We start from the raw sequence: 19,183 nt of genomic DNA on the forward strand, positions 1-19,183 counted from the left end.
GAACTCCTCGTGACGTCCGGGATCTCATCCAGGACTCCGAACAACATTCGGTAACCACGTACATACTTTCCCTATAACCCTAGCGTCATCGAACCTTAAGTGTGTAGACCCTACGGGCTCGGGAGTCATGCAGACATGGCCGAGACAACTCTCCAGTCAATAACCAACAGCGGGATTTGGATACCCATGTTGGCTCCCACATGCTCCACGATGATCTCATCGGATGAACCATGATGTCAAGGATTCAATCAATCCCGTATACAATTCCCTTTGTCTATCGGTACGATACTTGCCCGAGATTCGATCGTCGGTATCCCGATACCTCGTTCAATCTCGTTACCGGCAAGTCTCTTTACTCGTTCTATAACACATCATCCCATGATCAACTCCTTGGTCACATTGTGCACATTATGATCATGTCCTACCGAGTGGGCCCGGAGATACCTCTCCGTTACACGGAGTGACAAATCCCAGTCTCGATTCGTGCCAACCCAACAGACACTTTCGGAGATACCCATAGTGCTCCTTTATAGCCACCCAGTTACGTTGTGACGTTTGGTGCACCCAAAGCATTCCTACGGTATCCGGGAGTTGCACAATCTCATGGTCTAAGGAAATGATACTTGACATTAGAAAAGCTTTAGCATACGAACTACACGATCTTGTGCTAGGCTTAGGATTGGGTCTTGTCCATCACATCATTCTCCTAATGATGTGATCCCATCATCAACGACATCTAATGTCCATGGTCAGGAAACCGTAACCATCTATTGATCAACGAGCTAGTCAACTAGAGGCTTACTAGGGACATTGTGTTGTCTATGTATCCACACATGTATCTGAGTTTCCTATCAATACAATTCTAGCATGGATAATAAACGATTATCATGAACAAGGAAATATAATAATAACTAATTTATTATTGCCTCTAGGTCATATTTCCAACAAGACCCACATGTTAAACACATCCTAATCATGCAGTGTTTGAGGATTGTAACTAATGCATAAAAAGTGGGAAATAAAGAAGTATGATCAACGTGTTACTTGCCTTGTTGATGATCCGCAAACCCTAGAGACTCGTAGTAGCACGCTTCGCACTCCGAGAATTCTATCGCAAATAAACAATAGCATGCATAAGCACTCAAGCATAGATGCAAGGGTAAAACTTGAATTGGAAGATCCAATCTGAAAGTTCAACTGAAGAGGTTCGATTTGCAAAAAGAATCAATTGAATCAGAGCTATGGAACTAAAACTACGATCAAAAGAACTTCAAATTCCAATCTGCTTGAAACCAAATTTTAAATTGTCAAAACCATGTTCAAGTTGATTAACTGGAAAGAGGGCTTCGAGACGAAGATTTTGTTGTTGGTTTCACTGGATTTGGACAAACGGTTGAAAAGTTGTGAGGGTTTGAAGATCAGGGGCTAATCTGCAAAAATAATCGCCGGTAGGTCCCTGGCAGAAAATAAAAGAAAAAAGAAAAATCTATTGGACGAACGTCCGCTAAGAGAGGCAAAAGAACGAAATTGTTCGTTAAAACGAGTTAACGAGCGAACGTTCGCAGAATAAGCTAAACCGAGAAAACCGAACCGATCTAATAAATAAAAAACCAATCTAGGGTTTAAAATAAAACCGAACGGTTTTTACTTAAACTGGAAAAAAATGGGTCGACGAGGTCAACAGCGGCGGCTCGGATTCCGGCGGGTGGCGGGGTCAATGCGCGGCTGCGCGGGGCGCCGGCGCGGCGAGGCGGCGACGGCGCAGCAGCGGTGGGCAGCGGCGGGGCTGCGGTGGTGGGGTGGTGGTAGTGGCGACGGGGCCTCAGCCGTTAAAGGCCGGGGGTCGGGCAAGGCTTGGGCAAGGGGGCGGGGCGAGGCGCTCGTGCCTGCCTCGGACACGGCGACGGCGCGGCGAACCTTGGGACTCTCGTCCTGAGTCAGCGGAGAGGCGGCGCGGCTGGGCTTCGGCCCGCTCGGCTGGGCCATTGGCCCAGTCAGGCGACACGCGTTTTTTTATAAAATCCGCCGAAAAGGAAAAAACCTAAATAAATTAAAAGAATTCTAAAAATGCCAAAAACAATTTTCAGCGTCTAAATAAAATATTTAGAATGAAGTGAACATTTTCTTGGCCTAAAAATGCATATTTTTTTCCTAATTCAAATGAAATAACCAATAAAATCCTAATAAAATATTTATTTTATTTTAATAGTTTTCCTCCAATATTTCCTTTATTTTGGAGAATTCATATTATCTCCTCTCTTTTATTTTTAATATTGGAAATATTTTGGAGAGAAAAATAATTAAAACCAAAATGATCCTCTTTTCAATATTTGAGAAAATTCAAATACAAAAATGAATGAAATCCCCAACTCTCTTTGTGGGTCCTTGAGTTGCTTAGAATTTCTAGGATCAAACCAAAATGCAATTAAAATATGATATGCATATGATGACCTATGTATAACATTCCAAATTGAAAATTTGGGATGTTACAGCAATGCCCTGCCCTTCTCCTTCACCAATGTGATGTTGGCCTGTAACTTGTCTCTCCCCTCTATGTTAACCATGATATGAGTAATTATATTAGTTATAAGGAATTTGGATGGACTATTAGTCTGTATTAGAAGTAAATACTAATAGAATACAATATTCTCTTTTGCATGTTTATGTTAGTATTCTTCATGATATTGGGTGAGCTGCACCCCTCGATATTTTCTTATTATGGCACGAAGGATATTACTATCCGGATGAAGCAGCAAGCAGAGGTATTGTGGGGACAGAAGCTACCTCCCTCCTTGAGATCCTATGAATCCGTGTGATGCATGGAAGTGGAGGTAAACATGTTACAGTAATATCCGATCGTCCTTCTCTGATCATTTGATAAGGGAATAATGGAGACCGTGCATTGTCCGCGTCCATGGGGATACTGTTAATCATTGTTGTCGTAACCTTCATGCATGTGGGGAGGAAAGGTGGTGGCGTGTGTGAACCTGGCTACTACATGTATGATGTACCAGGCTCCTCCTACTGATAGAAATAATGCAAGGGGGCTTAGTTATCCAAACCTAGAATTATGCATTTGCATATGTACGTAGATCAAACTAATTGTGATGACTTCAAAACCCCTGAGAACACTTTATTACTCAAGCACCGTCCCTACTAACCTTGTACCTTTTATTTATTGCTTTATTTATTACAGTGATATGGAAATAGTCATGGGTATGAGGACATAGACTCACAACCTTGTACTTGTGCTTGCAATCTCGTATGATGTTAAACATGGTCCTGGTAGACACACATTACAAAATGCTAACAACACAATGAAGTGGGGATGTGTCCAAAGTACGTCACGACCGATCATGACCTGCATCGAGAGTTGGTTGTCCAACTGCTCGCCCTTAACGTCGCGGGGGTTACCTCGGTTATTAAGGATTTCTTCAGACAAGAGAATTGGAAGTTTAATGACTACACCTCATTCGTCCCCAAAGAATTGCTTTCACTATTATATTAATCCTTTCTTCACTGATTTTCAAAATAGTGTTCCACCCATCTTCGCTTCTTACCTCCTCCTTGATCGATCTACGATGTCCCGGGTACCTGCGGGTCCTTACAATGAGAAGAAGACAAAAGACAACTCCGTTGCAAATCACACAAACAAATAATGGCAATTAGGAAAAATGATCCAACGGGTGTGCACAAATACCAAAGGGTTGCAAGGCCTTGCCTCAACCCATTGCCTTAGTGGATTACTCACACATCGCAATCGGATCACAAGAAGAAATTATTGCAGATGACATAAGGATGAACGATTGATGAATTGTCTTACAATAGTTGCAAATTGCGATGCATCAATTACGAGTACAACTAACTTGAGAGAATGACTAGGCGGTGATGGCTATGGAGATGAGATAGAAAATGTCGGCCACTAGGGTTCATGAATGGCTCCTGGTGGTGCTCTGTGATATTTTCCAACTCCTCTGTTACGAACCAGACTTGGGCCCTTTTATAAAGTGTGTTTGATTAGACAACACAGTACTAATGGTGGTGAGTACGGCTGCTGGTATGAGCGGGCATGCTCATAATGAGCCCCGTCTTTTTCTATGTTGCCTTCATGGCGAACCATTTGGCTTGGCTTGGCTCCCACACTTTGTGTTTCCTTCTATGTGATGATTTTCTTCCATGATTGGGTCCATTTCCTAGGGAAACACATTAAACAAAGGATTTCCCAATTTGTTGCATTCATTAGTCATTAGTGGCAATATCAAAGTGATTCTCTTGGATATTCCAGTATTATCAGGTTTAAATAATGGAGGAATGTGCGGAATTTCACTCATCCGGAGTCAACTCTTTTTCTTCAGGTATAAAAGGATAGGCGACCAACAAGAGGAAAGGGGAAGGAAGAATTTGAAGGAAATATGCCCTAGAGGCAATAATAAAGTTGTTATTTATATTTCCTTATATCATGATAAATGTTTATTATTCATGCTAGAATTGTATTAACCGGAAACTTGATACATGTGTGGATACATAGAAGCAATATTTGGCGAGACGACAACGATGCTACGATAGAGATCAAGGTGTCGAGCCGGTGACGATGGAGATCATGACGGTGCTTTGGAGATGGAGATCAAAGGCACAAGATGATGATGGCCATATCATGTCACATATTTTGATTGCATGTGATGTTTATCTTTTATGCATCTTATTTTTCTTAGTACGATGGTAGCATTATAAGATGATCCCTCACTAAATTTCAAGGCATAAGTGTTCTCCCTGAGTACGCACTGTTGCTATAGTTCATCGTGCCGAGACACCACGTGATGATCGAGTGTGATAAGCTCTACGTTCACACACGATGGGTGTAAGATAGTTTTGCACATGCAAAATACTCAGGTTAAACTTGACGATCCTAGCATATGCAGATATGGCCTCGGAACACTAAGACCGAAAGTTCGAATGTGAATCATATAATAGATATGATCAACATAGAGATGTTCACCATTGAAAACTACTCCATCTCACGTGATGATCGGACATGGTTTAGTTAATATGGATCACGTGATCATTTAGATGACTCGAGGGATGTCTATCTAAGTGGGACTTCTTAAGTAATATGATTAATTGAACTTAATTTATCATGAACTTAGTCTTGATAGTATTATCATATCTATGTTGTAGATCAATAGCTCGTGTATAGCTCCCCTGTTTTATTTTTAATATGTTCCAAGAGAAAACTAAGTTGAAATATCATAGTTGATATGTCTCCAATGTATCTATAATTTTTTATTGTTCCATGCTATTATATTATCTGTTTTGGAGGTTTAATGGGCTTTAATATGCTCTTTTATATAATTTTTGGGACTAACCTATTAACCGGAGGCCCAGTGCCAATTTCTTTTTTTCACCTATTTTAGAGTTTTGCAGAAAAGGAATACCAAACAAAATCCAAACGGAATGAAACCTTCGCAATGATCTTTCTTGGACTGAAAGCAAACTAGAAGACTTGGAGATGAAGTCGGAGACGCAACAAGGCGGACATGAGGTAGGAGGGCGCACCCCCACCCTCGTGGGCCCCTCGTAGCTCCACCGACGTACTCATTTCGCCTATATATACTCTTATACCCTAGAAACATCATGGGGAGCCACGAAACCACTTTTCCACCGCCGCAACCTTCTGTACCCGTGAGATCCCATCTTGGGGCCTTTTCCGGCGATCTGCCGGAGGGGGAATCGATCGCAGAGGGCTTCTACATCAACACCATACCTCTCCGATGAAGCGTGAGTATTTTACCAGACCTTCGGGTTCATAGTTATTAGCTAGATGGCTTCTTCTCTCTCTTTGATCTTCAATACAAAGTTCTCCTCGATGTTCTTGGAGATCTATTCGATGTAATGCTCTTTTGCGGTGTGTTTGTCGAAATCCGATGAATTGTGGATTTATGAACTTGATTATCTATGAATATTATTTGGTTCTTCTCCGAATTCTTATATGAATGATTTGATATCTTTGCAAGTCTCTTCAAATTATCGGTTTAGTTTGGCCTACTAGATTGATCTTTCTTGCAATGGGAGAAGTGCTTAGCTTTGGGTTCAATCTTGTGGTGTCCTTTCCCAGTGACAGTAGGGGTGGCAAGGCACGTATTGTATTGTTGCCATCGAGGATAAAAATATTGGGTTTATATCATATTGCTTGAGTTTATCCCTCTACATCATGTCATCTTGCTTAATGCGTCACTGTGTTCTTATGAACTTAATACTCTAGATGCATGCTGGATAGCGGTTGATATGTGGAGTAATGGTAGTAAATGCAGAATCGTTTCTGTCTACTTGAAACGGACGTGATGCCTATATTCATGATCATTGCCTTAGATATCTTCATAACTATGCGCTTTTCTATCAATTGCTCGCAGTAATTTGTTCACCCACTGTAATACATGCTATCTTGAGAGAAGCCACTAGTGAAATCTATGGCCCCAGGGTCTCTTTCTTATTACTCCCTCCGTTCCTTTATATAAGGTGTATTTGTTTTTTCCAAAGTCAAACAAGGCCATGTTTGACCGACTTTTTAGAAAAAGCATATAAATATCCACTTTACAAAATTTATATCATTTGATCCATCATGAAAAGTAGTTTCATATTTTATCTATTTGGTATCGTAGATGTTGTAAGTTTATTCTATAATCTTGGTCAAAAATTCAAATGGTTGACTTGCACGGAAAACAATACACCTTATATTCTGGAACGGAGGGAGTATATTGCATCTCGTTTACTATTTTGCAATCTTTACTTTCCAATCTATACAACAAAAATACCAAAATTATTTACTTTACTATCTTTATTAGATCTCACTTTTGCGAGTGACCGTGAAGGGATTGACAACCCCTTTATCGCGTTGGTTGCAAGGTTCTTGATTGTTTGTGCGGGTACTAGGTGACTTGTGTGTTGTCTCCTACTAGATTGATACCTTGGTTCTCAAAAACTAAGGGAAATACTTACACTACTTTGATGCATCACCCTTTCCTCTTCAAGGGAAAACCAACGCATGCTCAAGAGGTAGCAATAGTAGCAATGATGTGGACTGGGTCCGTGATCTGAGGATTATCCTCGTTGCTGCATAGAAGAATTATGTCCTTGATGCACTGCTAGGTGACAGACCTATTGCAGGAGCAGATGCAGACGTTATGAATGTTTGGCAAACTCGATATGATAACTACTTGATAGTTTAGTGCACCATGCTTTACGGCTTAAAACCGGGACTTCAAAAACGTTTTGAACACCATGGAGCATATGATATGTTCCAAGAGTTGAAATTAGTATTTCAGACTCATGCCCATGTCGAGAGGTATAAGACCTCTGATAGTACTTTGCCTACAAGTTGGAGGAGAATAGCTCAACCAGCGAGCATGTGCTCAGATTGTCTGGGTACTACAATTGCTTGAATCAAGTGGGAGTTAATCTTCCAGATAAGATAGTGATTGACAAAGTTCTCTAGTCATTATCACCAAGTTACTAGAACTTCGTGATGAACTATAATGTGCAAGGGATGAACGAGACAATTCCCGAGCTCTTTGCAATGCTAAAGGCTGCGGAGGTAGAAATCAAGAAAGAGCATCAAGTGTTGATGGTTAATAAGACCACTACTTTCAAGAAAAAGGGTAAAGGGAAAAAGGGGAACTTCAAAAATAATAGCAAGCAAGTTGCTGCTCCCGGGAAGAAGCCCAAGTCTGGACCTAAGCCTGAAACTAAGGGTTTCTACTTCAAAGGAAATGGTCACTAGAAGCGGAATTGCCCCAAACATTTGGCAGATAAGAAGGATGGCAAAGTGAACAAAGGTATATTTGATATGCAGATTGTTGATGTGTACTTTACTAGTGTTCATAGTAACCCCTAGGTATTTGATACCAGTTCAGTTGCTAACATTAGTAGCTCGAAACAGGAGTTACAAAATAAACAAAGACTAGTTGAGGGCGAGGCAACGATGTGTGTTGGAAGTGATTGAAGGAAATATGCCCTAGAGGCAATAATAAAGTTATTATTTATTTCCTTATATCATGATAAATGTTTATTATTCATGCTAGAATTGTATTAACTGGAAACATAATACTTGTATGAATACATAGACAAACAGAGTGTCACTAGTATGCCTCTACTTGACTAGCTCGTTGATCAAAGATGGTTATGTTTCCTAGCCATTGACATGAGTTGTCATTTGATTAACGGGATCACATCATTAGGAGAATGATGTGATTGACTTGACGCATTCCGTTAGCTTAGCACTCGATCGTTTAGTATATTGCTATTGCTTTCTTCATGACTTATACATGTTCCTATGACTATGAGATTATACAAATCCCGTTTACCGGAGGCGCTTTGTGTGCTACCAAACGTCACAATGTAACTGGGTGATTATAAAGGTGCTCTACAGGTGTCTCCAAAGGTACTTGTTGGGTTGGCGTATTTCGAGATTAGGATTTGTCACTTCGATTATCGGAGAGGTATCTCTGGGCCCTCTCGGTAATGCACATCACTTAAGCCTTGCAAGCGTTGCAACTAATGAGTTAGTTGCGGGATGATGTATTACAGAACGAGTAAAGAGACTTTCCGGTAACAAGATTGAACTAGGTATTGAGATACCGACGATCGAATCTCGGGCAAGTAACATACCGATGACAAAGGGAACAACGTATGCTGTTATGCGGTCTAACCGATAAAGATCTTCATAGAATATGTGGGATCCAATGTGAGCATCCAGGTTCTACTATTGGTTATTGACCGGAGACATGTCTCGGTCATGTCTACATAGTTCTCGAACCCATAGGGTCCGCACGCTTAAAGTTTCGATGACGGTTATATTATGAGTTTATGAGTTTATGAGTTTTAATGTACCGAAGGTTGTTCGGAGTTCCGGGTGTGATCACGGACATGACGAGGAGTCTCGAAATGGTCGATACATGAAGATCATAAATTGGAAGCCTATATTTGGATATCGGAAGTGTTCCGGGTGAAATCGGGATTTTTCCGGAGTACCGAGGGGTTACCGGAACCCCCCGGGGGCTTAATGGGCCATAGTGGGCCTTTGTGGAGAAGAGGAGAGGCGGCCAGGGCAGGGCCGCGCGCCCCTCCCCGCCCTAGTCCGGAAAGGACAAGGAGAGGGGGGCGGCGCCCACCCTTTCCTTCCTCTCTCCCTCCTCTTTCCCCCTCCACTCCTAATCCAACAAGGAAAAGGGAGGGAGTCCTACTCCCGGTGGGAGTAGGACTCCTCATGGCGCGCCCCTCCTGGCCGGCCGCACCTCCCCCCTTGCTCCTTTATATACTGGGGCAGGGGGCACCCTAGGGACACAACAATTGATCGTTTGATCTTTTAGCCGTGTGTGGTGCCCCCCTCCACCATAGTCCACATCGATAATACTGTAGCAGTGCTTAGGTGAAGCCTTGCGTCGGTAGAACATCATCATCGTCAGCACGCCATCGTGCTGACGAAACTCTCCCTCAACACTCGGCTTGATCGGAGTTCAAGGGACGTCATCGAGCTGAACGTGTGCTGAACTCGGAGGTGCCGTACGTTCAGTACTTGATCGGTGGGATCGTGAAGATGTACGACTACATCAACCGCGTTGTGCTAACGCTTCCGCTTTTGGTCTATGAGGGTACGTGGACAACACTCTCCCCTCTTGTTGCTATGCATCACCATGATCTTGCGTGTGCATAGGAATTTTTTGAAATTACTACTTTCCCCAACAGTGGTATCAGAGCCTGGTTTTATGCGTAGATGTCATATGCATGAGTAGAACACAAGTGAGTTGTGGGCGGTATAAGTCATACTGCTTACCAGCATGTCATACTTTGGTTCGGCAGTATTGTTGGATGAAGCGGCCCGGACCGACATTACGCGTACGCTTACGCGAGACTGGTTCTACCGACGTGATTTGCACACAGGTGGCTGGCGGGTGTCAGTTTCTCCAACTTTAGTTGAACCGAGTGTGGCTACGCCCGGTCCTTGCGAAGGTTAAAACATCACCAACTTGACAAAATATCGTTGTGGTTTTGATGCGTAGGTAAGAACGGTTCTTGCTCAGCCCGTAGCAGCCACGTAAAACTTGCAACAACAAAGTAGAGGATGTCTCACTTGTTTTTGCAGGGCATGTTGTGATGTGATATGGTCGAAGCATGATGCTAAATTTTATTGTATGAGATGATCATGTTTTGTAACAGAGTTATCGGCAACTGGCAGGAGTCATATGGTTGTCGCTTTATTGTATGCAATGCAATCGCCCTGTAGTGCTTTACTTTATCACTAAGTCGTAGCGATAGTCATAGAAGCATAAGATTGGCAAGACGACAACGATGCTACGATGGATATCAAGGTGTCGCGCCGGTGACGATGGTGATCATGACGGTGCTTCGGAGATGGAGATCACAAGCACAAGATGATGATGAACATATCATATCACTTATATTGATTGCATGTGATGTTTATCTTTTATGCATCTTATCTTGCTTTGATTGACGGTAGCATTATAAGGTGATCTCTCACTAAATTTCAAGATAAAAGTGTTCTCCCTGAGTATGCACCATTGCCAAAGTTCGTCGTGCCCAGACACCACGTGATGATCGGGTGTGATAAGCTCTACGTCCATCTACAACGGGTGCAAGCCAGTTTTGCACACGCAGAATACTTAGGTTAAACTTGACAAGCCTAGCATATGCAGATATGGCCTCAGAACACTGAGACCAAAAGGTCGAGCGTGAATCATATAGTAGATATGATCAACATAGTGATGTTCACCATTGAAAGCTACACCATTTCACGTGATGATCGGTTATGGTTTAGTTGATATGGATCACGTGATCACTTAGAGGATTAGAGAGATGTCTACCTAAGTGGGAGGTCTTAAGTAATATGATTAATTGAACTTAAATTTATCAGGAACTTAGTACCTGATAGCATCTTGTTTGTCTATGTTGTTTGTAGATAGATGGCCCGTGCTGTTGTTCCATTGAATTTTAATGCGTTCCTTGAGAAAGCAAAGTTGAAAGATGATGGTAGCAATTACACGGACTGGGTCCGTAACTTGAGGATTATCCTCATTGTTGCACAGAAAAGTTATGTCCTGGAAGCACCGATAGGTGTACCACCTGCGCCAGCAACTGCAGACATTGTGAATGCCTGGCAGTCGCGTGTTGATAACTACTCGATAGTTCAGTGTGCCATGCTTTATGGCTTAGAACCGGGACTTCAACGACGTTTTGAACGTCATGGAGCATATGAGATGTTCCAGGAGTTGAAGTTAATATTTCAAAAGAATGCCCGGATTGAGAGATGTGAATTCTCTAATAAGTTCTACAGCTGCAAGATGGAGGAGTCTATCAGTGAGCATATACTCAAGATGTCTGGGTACTGCAATCACTTGATTCAACTGGGAGTTAATCTTCTAGATGATAGCGTCATTGACAAAATTCTTCAATCACTGCCACCAAGCTACAAAAGGTTCGTGATGAACTATAACATGCAAGGGATGGATAAGACGATTCCCGAGCTCTTCGCAATGCTAAAGGCTGCGGAGGTAGAAATCAAGAAGGAGCATCAAGTGTTGATGGTCAATAAGACCACCAGTTTCAAGAAAAAGGGCAAAGGGGGGAAGAAGGGGAGCTTCAAGAAGAACAGCAAACAAGTTGCTGCTCAAGAGAAGAAACCCAAGTTTGGACCTAAGCCTGAGACTGAGTGCTTCTACTGCAAGCAGGCTGGTCACTGGAAGCGGAACTACCCCAAGTATTTGGCGGATAAGAAGGATGGCAAGGTGAACAAAGGTATATGTGATATACATGTTATTGATGTGTACCTTACCAGAGCTCGCAGTAGCACCTGGGTATTTGATGCTGGTTCTGTTGCTAATATTTGCAACTCAAAACAGGGACTTCGGATTAAGCGAACACTGGCCAAGGACGAGGTGACGATGCGCGTGGGAAACGGTTCCAAAGTCGATGTGATCGCCGTCGGCACGCTACCTCTACATCTACCTTCGGGATTAGTTTTAGACCTAAATAATTGTTATTTGGTGCCAGCGTTGAGCATGAACATTATATCTGGATCTTGTTTGATGCGAGACGGTTATTCATTTAAATCGGAGAATAATGGTTGTTCTATTTATATGAGTAATATCTTTTATGGTCATGCACCCTTGAAGAGTGGTCTATTTTTGATGAATCTCAATATTAGTGATACACATATTCATAATGTTGAAGCCAAAAGATGCAGAGTTGATAATGATAGTGCAACTTATTTGTGGCACTGTCGTTTAGGTCATATCGGTGTAAAGCACATGAAGAAACTCCATACTGATGAACTTTTGGAATCACTTGATTATGAATCACTTGGTACTTGCGAACCGTGCCTCATGGGCAAGATGACTAAAACTCCGTTCTCCGGAACTATGGAGCGAGCAACTGATTTATTGGAGATCATACATACTGACGTATGTGGACCAATGAATATTGAGGCTCGCGGCGGGTATCGTTATTTTCTCACCTTCACAGATGATTTAAGCAGATATGGGTATATCTACTTAATGAAACATAAGTCTAAAACATTTGAAAAGTTCAAAGAATTTCATAGTGAATTTGAAAATCATCATAACAAGAAAATAAAGTTTCTATGATCTGATCATGGAGGAGAATATTTGAGTTACGAGTTTGGTCTACATTTGAAACAATGCGGAATAGTTTCGCAACTCACGCCACCCGGAACACCACAGCGTAATGGTGTGTCCGAACGTCGTAATCGTACTTTACTAGATATGGTACGATCTATGATGTCTCTTACTGATTTACCGCTATCATTTTGGGGTTATGCTTTAGAGACAGCTGCATTCACGTTAAATAGGGCACCATCAAAATCCATTGAGACGACGCCTTATGAACTGTGGTTTGGCAAGAAACCAAAGTTGTCGTTTCTTAAAGTTTGGGGCTGCGATGCTTATGTGAAAAAGCTTCAACCTGATAAGCTCGAACCCAAATCGGAGAAATGTGTCTTCATAGGATACCCAAAGGAAACTGTTGGGTACACCTTCTATCACAGATCCGAAGGCAAGCATTCATTGCTAAGAATGGATCCTTTCTAGAGAAGGAGTTTCTCTCGAAAGAAGTGAGTGGGAGGAAAGTAGAACTTGATGAGGTAACTGTACCTGCTCCCTTATTGGAAAGTAGTTCATCATAGAAACCGGTTCCTGTGACGCCTACACCAATTAGTGAGGAAGTTAATGATGATGATCATGGAACTTTAGATCAAGTTGTTACTGAACCTCGTAGGTCAACCAGAGTAAGATCCGCACCAGAGTGGTACGGTAATCCTGTTTTGGAGGTTATGTTACTAGACCATGACGAACCTACGAACTATGAAGAAGTGTGGTGAGCTCAGATTCCGCAAAATGGCTTGAGGCCATGAAATCTGAGATGGGATCCATGTATGAGAACAAAGTGTGGACTTTGGTTGACTTGCCCAATGATCAGCAAGCCATTGAGAATAAATGGATCTTCAAGAACAATACTGATGCTGACGGTAATATTACTGTCTATAAAGCTCGACTGGTTGCAAAAGGTTTTCGACAAGTTCAAGGGATTGACTACGATGAGACTTTCTCACCCGTAGCGATGCTTAAGTCTGTCCGAATCATGTTAGCAATTTCCGCATTTTATGATTATGAAATTTGGCAAATGGATGTCAAAACTGCATTCCTGAATGGATTTCTGGAAGAAGACTTGTATATGATGCAACCAGAAGGTTTTGTCGATCCAAAGGGAGCTAACAAAGTGTGCAAGCTCCAACGATCCATTTATGGACTGGTGCAAGCCTCTCGGAGTTGGAATAAACACTTTGATAGTGTGATCAAAGCATTTGGTTTTATACAGACTTTTGGAGAAGCCTGTATTTACAAGAAAGTGAGTGGGAGCTTTGTAGCATTTCTGATATTATATGTGGATGACATATTGTTGATTGTAAATGATATAGAATTTCTGGATAGCATAAAGGGATACTTGAATAAGAGTTTTTCAATGAAAGACCTCGGTGAAGCTTCTTATATATTGGGCATCAAGATCTATAGAGATAGATCAAGACGCTTAATTGGACTTTCACAAAGCACATACCTTGACAAAGTTTTGAAGAAGTTCAAAATGGATCAAGCAAAGAAAGGGTTCTTGCCTGTGTTACAAGGTGTGAAGTTGAGTAAGACTCAATGCCCGACCACTGCAAAAGATAGACAGAAGATGAAAGATGTTCCCCATGCTTCAGCCATAGGCTCTATCATGTATGCAATGTTGTGTACCAGACCTGATGTGTGCCTTGCTATAAGTTTAGCAGGGAGGTACCAAAGTAACCCAGGAGTGGATCACTAGATAGCGATCAAAAACATCCTGAAATACCTGAAAAGGACTAAGGATATGTTTCTCGTTTATGGAGGTGACAAAGAGCTAGTCGTAAATGGTTACGTCGATGCAAGCTTTGACACTGATCCGGACGATTCTAAATCGCAAACCGGATACGTGTTTACATTGAACGGTGGAGCTGTCAGTTGGTGCAGTTCTAAACAAAGCGTCGTGGCGGGATCTACGTGTGAAGCGGAATACATAGTTGTTTCGGAAGCAGCAAATGAAGGAGTCTGGATGAAGGAGTTCATATCCGATCTAGGTGTCATACCTAGTGCATCGGGTCCAATGAAAATCTTTTGTGACAATACTGGTGCAATTGCCTTGGCGAAGGAATCCAGATTTCACAAGAGAACCAATCACATCAAGAGACGCTTCAATTCCATCGGGGATCTAGTCCAGGTGGGAGACATAGAAATTTCCAAGATACATACGGATCTGAATGTTGCAGACCCGTTAACTAAGCCTCTTCCACGAGCAAAACATGATTAGCGCCAAGGCTCCATGGGTGTTAGAATCATTACTGTGTAATCTAGATTATTGACTCTAGTGCATGTGGGAGACTGAAGGAAATATGCCCTAGAGGCAATAATAAAGTTATTATTTATATCCTTATATCATGGTAAATGTTTATTATTCATGCTAGAATTGTATTAACCGGAAACATAATACTTGTGTGAATACATAGACAAACAGAGTATCACTAGTATGCCTCTACTTGACTAGCTCGTTGATCAAAGATGGTTATTTTTCCTAGCCATTGACATGAGTTGTCATTTGATTAACGGGATCACATCATTAGGAGAATGATGTGATTGACTTGACCCATTCCGTTAGCTTAGCACTCGATCGTTTAGTATATTGCTATTGCTTTCTTCATGACTTATACATGTTCCTATGACTATGAGATTATGCAACTCCCGTTTACCGGAGGAACGCTTTGTGTCCTACCAAACATCACAATGTAACTGGGTGATTATAAAGGTGCTCTACAGGTGTCTCCGAAGGTACTTTTTGGGTTGGCGTATTTCGAGATTAGGATTTATCACTCTGATTGTCAGAAAGGTATCTCTGGGCCATCTCGGTAATGCACATCAGTTAAGCCTTGCAAGCATTGCAACTAATGAGTTAGTTGCGGGATGATGTATTACAGAACGAGTAAAGAGACTTGACGGTAACGAGATTTAACTAGGTATTGAGATACCGACAATCGAATCTCGAGCAAGTAACATACCGATGACAAAGGGAACAACGTATGTTGTTATGCGGTCTGACCGATAAAGATCTTCGTAGAATATGTGGGAGCCAATATGAGCATCCAGGTTCCGCTATTGGTTATTGACCGGAGACGTGTCTTGGTCATGTCTACATAGTTCTCAAACCCGTAGGGTCCGCACGCTTAAAGTTTCGATGACGGTTATATTATGAGTTTATGGGTTTTAATGTACCGAAGGTTGTTCAGAGTTTCGGATGTGATCACGGACATGACGAGGAGTCTCGAAATGGATGAGACATGAAGATTGATATATTGGAAGCCTATATTTGGATATCGCAAGTGTTCCGGGTGAAATCGGGATTTTTCCGGAGTACCGAGGGGTTACCGAAACCCCCTGGGGGCTTAATGGGCCATAGTGGGCCTTTGTGGAGAAGAGGAGAGGCGGCCAGGGCAGGGCCGTGTGCCCCTCCCCCCTAGTCCGAATAGGACAAGGAGAGGGGCGGCGCCCCCCCCCCCCTTTCCTTCCTCTCTCCCTCCTCTTTCCCCCTCCACTCCTAATCCAACAAGGAAAAGGGAGGGAGTCCTACTCCCGGTGGGAGTAGGACTCCTCCTGGCGCGCCCCTCCTGGCCGGCCGCACCTCCCCCCTTGCTCCTTTATATACAGGGGCAGGGGGCACCCTAGGGACACAACAATTGATCGTTTGATCTTTTAGCCGTGTGCGGTGCCCCCCTCCACCATAGTCCACAATACTATAGCAATGCTTAGGCGAAGCCCTACGTCGGTAGAACATCATCATCTTCACCACGCCATCGTGGTGACGAAACTCTCCCTCAACACTCGGCTGGATCGGAGTTCGAGGGACGTCATCGGGCTGAACGTGTGTTGAACTCAGAGGTGCCGTACGTTCGGTACTTGATTGGTCGGATCGTGAAGACGTACGACTACATCAACCGCGTTGTGCTAACGCTTCCGCTTTCGGTCTACGAGGGTATTGCTATGCATCACCATGGTTTTGTGTGTGCGTAGGAATTTTTTTGAAATTACTACGTTCCCCAACGGTGATTCCAAGGTTGATAAGATCACCATCGCATACTCCCTCTACCTTCGGGATTAGTTTTAAACCTAAATAAATGTTATTTGGTGTTTGTGTTGAGCATGAATATGATTGGATCATGTTTATTGCAATACGGTTATTCATTTAAGTCAGAGAATGATTATTTTTCTGTTTACATGAATAAAACATTAAATGGTCATACACCCAATGTGAATGGTTTGTTGAATCTCGATCATGGTTATACACATATTCATAATATTGATGCCAAAAGATGCAAAGTTGATAATGATAGTGCAACATATTTGTGGCACTACCGTTTAGGTCTTATTGGTGTAAATCGCATAAAGAAACTCCATGCGGATGGACTTTTGGAATCACTTGATTATGAATCATTTGATGCTTGCGAACCATCCCCCATGGTTAGGATGACTAAGACTCCGTTCTCCGGAATAGTGGAGCAAACCACTGACTTATTGGAAATAATACATACCGATGTATGCGGTCCGATGAGTGTTGAGGCTCGTGGCGGGTATCGTTATTTTCTAACCTTCACAGTTGATTCGAGCAGATATAGGTATCTCTACTTAATGAAACACAAGTCTGAATCATTTTGAAAAGTTCAAAGAATTTCAGAGTGAAGTGGAGAATCATCGTAACAAGAAAATAAAGTTTCTGCGATCTGATCACAGAGGCGAATATTTGAGTTACGAGTTTTGGCCTTCATTTAAAACAATGTGGAATAGTTTCACAACTCACGCCGCCTGGAACACCACAGCGTAATGGCGTGTCCGAACATCGTAACCGTACTTTATTAGATATGGTGCGATCTATGATGTCTCTTACCGATTTACCGCTATCGTTTTGGGGGTTATGCATTAGAGAGAACTGCATTCATGTTAAATAGGCACCATCTAAATCCGTTGAGACGACACCATATGAACTATGGTTTGGCAAGAAACCAAAGCTGTCGTTTCTTAAAGTTTGGGGTTGCAATGCTTATGTGAAAAAGCTTCAACCTGATAAGCTCGAGCCTAAATCGGAGAAATGTGTCTTCATAGGATACCCAAAGGACACTGTTGGGTACACCTTCTATCACAAATCCGAAGGCAAGATGTTCATTGCTAAGAATGGATCCTTTCTAGATAAGGAGTTTCTCTCAAAAGAAGTGAGTGGGAGGAAAGTAGAACTCGATGAGGTAATTGTACCTTCTCCCTAATTGGAAAGTAGTTCATCACAGAAAGCAATTCCAGTGATTCCTACACCAATTAGTGAGGAAGCTAATGATGATTATGAAACTTCAGATCAAGTTACCACCGAACCTCGTAGGTCAACCAGAGTACGATCAGCACCAAGGTGGTACAGTAATCCTGTTCTGGAGGTCATGTTACTTGACCATGACGAACCTACGAACTATGAGGAAGCGATGATAAGCCCAGATTCCGCGAAATGGCTTGAAGCCATGAAATCTGCGATGGGATCCATGTATGAGAACGAAGTGTGGAGTTTGGTTGACTTGCCCGATGATCGGCAAGCCATAGAGAATAAATGGATCTTCAAGAAGAAGACTGACGCTGACGGTAATGTTACTGTCTACAAAGCTCGACTTGTTGCGCAAGGTTTTTCACAAGTTCAAGGAGTTGTCTACAACAAGACCTTCTCACTCCTAGCGATGCTTAAGTCTGTCCGAATCATGTTAGCAATTGCCGCATTTTATGATTATGAAATTTGGCAAATGGATGTCAAAACTGCATTCCTTAATGGATATCTTAAAGAAGAGTTGTATATGATGCAACCAGAAGGTTTTGTCGATCCTAAAGGTGCTAACAAAATGTGCAAGCTCCAGTGATCCATTTATGGACTGGTACAAGCCTCTCGGAGTTGGAATATACACTTTGATAGTGTGATCAAAGCATATGGTTTTATACAGACTTTTGGAGAAGCATGTATTTACAAGAAAGTGAGTGGGAGCTCTGAAGCATTTCTAATATTATATGTGGATGACATGTTGTTGATTGGAAATAATACAGAATTTCTGGATAACACAAAAGGATACTTGAATAAGAATTTTTTAATGAAAGACCTCGGTGAAGCTGCTTACATATTGGGCATGAAGATCTATAAAGATAAATCAAGACGCTTGATAAGACTTTCGATAAGTACATACCTTGATAAGATTTTGAAGGAGTTCAAAATGGACCAGTCAAAGGAGTTATTGCCTGAGTTGTAAGGTATGAAGTTGAGTAAGACTCAAAACCCGACCATGACAGAAGATAGAGAGAACGAAAGTCATTCCCTATGCCTCAGCCATAGGTTCTATAAAGTATGCCATGCTATATACCAGACCTATTGCGTACCTTGCCATGAGTTTGGCAAAGGGGTATAATAGTGATCCAGGAGTAGATCACTGGACAACGGTCAAAATTATCCTTAGAGGACTAAGGAAATATTTCTAGGTTATGGAGGTGATAAAGAGTTCATCTTAAAGAGTTACGTT

This window comes from Triticum urartu, chromosome 4 (genome assembly GCF_003073215.2).
Source record: "Triticum urartu cultivar G1812 chromosome 4, Tu2.1, whole genome shotgun sequence".
Classification (NCBI taxonomy): Eukaryota; Viridiplantae; Streptophyta; class Magnoliopsida; order Poales; family Poaceae; genus Triticum; species Triticum urartu.